The following is a 1363-nucleotide window of genomic DNA, read 5'->3' as shown; positions in this document are numbered from 1 at the left end:
TTATTAATTAAAAAATAAGATATACAAGACTCTATGTTGAAAAACAAACATTATAATTTAGGAGGAGGGGAATGTAGTTGTGGAGATGGAAGGGAAGGGATGGGAGAGGAAAAACAAAGGAGGAGGCAACAATGCTTGATAAGAAATGTATTCATTAGGCACATGCAGCATTTGAATGGCTGCGCTTCTGGCCCGGCCCGGGAGCTGAGGGCTGCTCGGGGCTGCTGAGCACCTCAGTAGGTGCGGGGCTGGGCTGGGAAGTAGTGGCACTATGAAACGCCAGTATTTAAGAGATTATGGCATCTGAAACCCACAATGTTAAAAAAGATCATCTCATTGATCTTTCTAGCAAAAGGAACTCCAGTTTCACTAGAACATGAAGGAGGTTAAGAAATCTCCAAAACAGTTGGCTGCTTACGTAAATAGAACAGTGGGAAAAGCTGTGAAAAGCCCAGATAAACTACATAAGGTGATCTATCACAGAAAGAGCTTATCATCCCTTCCCAAATCCTTGTTACAGAAAAAGACAGCCCCTTACAAGTGGGGGCTGTGACATGGCAAAGAAAGAAAATGAACTGGCTTGTGCAGGCCATCCGCCTGAAAAGTTACACCATGATAGTCGAACGTACTTGGTTAACTCCAGTGAAGCTGGTTCTTCACAAACAGAAATCCCATCATCAAAATTTAGTGTTTTTTTTTCCTGAGGTTTCTCAGGATCATGGAACAATGGTTCAAGTTTTATTCAGCAGGAATTTGAGGTTGAATGTAGCTTTAACGTTCTGGAGAAAGAGAAGTGTAAGTGAACTTGTAGCTTATTTAGTGAGGATAGAAGATCTTGGAGTAGTGGTAGATTGCCTCCTTGTGCTTACCAACAGTTTGCAGGAAGAAAAGCAGTATGTCTTACTTGGCTGCTGTGTGGACTTGTTGCCTCTAGAAAAGTCATTACTTAAAAGCAAATTTGAAGAATATGTAATAGTTGGTCTAAACTGGCTTCAAGCAGTAATAAAAAGGCGGTGATCAGAACTGTCACCCAAAACAGACGTTATAAATGATGGAAATATTAAGATTTTAAAACAACAATTAAGTGGATTGTGGGAACAGGAAAACCATCTTACTTTAGTTCCAGGATATACTGGTAATATAGCTAAGGATGTAGATGCTTATTTATTACAGTTGCATTGGGAGATTTAATCTACTGAGGAGCACTGGTTATTCTGAACATCATTGGACTATATGATTTCCCCAAATAGGTCTCTTTTGAGAACTGTGAACTGGGGTGGGGGTGGGAGGAGATGAAAATCCTTTTTCTTTCAAAAGCCACATAATGAAACCACTAATGAAACTTGTATCAATCTACTTCACA

General features: G+C 40.0%; 1 pseudogene; it reads left to right on the top strand.

Annotated features, from left to right (window-relative positions):
* The first annotated feature begins 171 nt into the window (after window positions 1-171).
* On the top strand, window positions 172-1191 carry LOC105983894 (annotated as a pseudogene).
* Window positions 1192-1363: the final 172 nt, after the last annotated feature.

Source organism: Dipodomys ordii, unplaced genomic scaffold, assembly GCF_000151885.1.
Source record: "Dipodomys ordii isolate 6190 unplaced genomic scaffold, Dord_2.0 Scaffold22, whole genome shotgun sequence".
Lineage (NCBI taxonomy): Eukaryota > Metazoa > Chordata > Mammalia > Rodentia > Heteromyidae > Dipodomys > Dipodomys ordii.
Note: the sequence above shows the minus strand (reverse complement) of the source record. Positions and strands in the feature narration are given on the sequence as shown.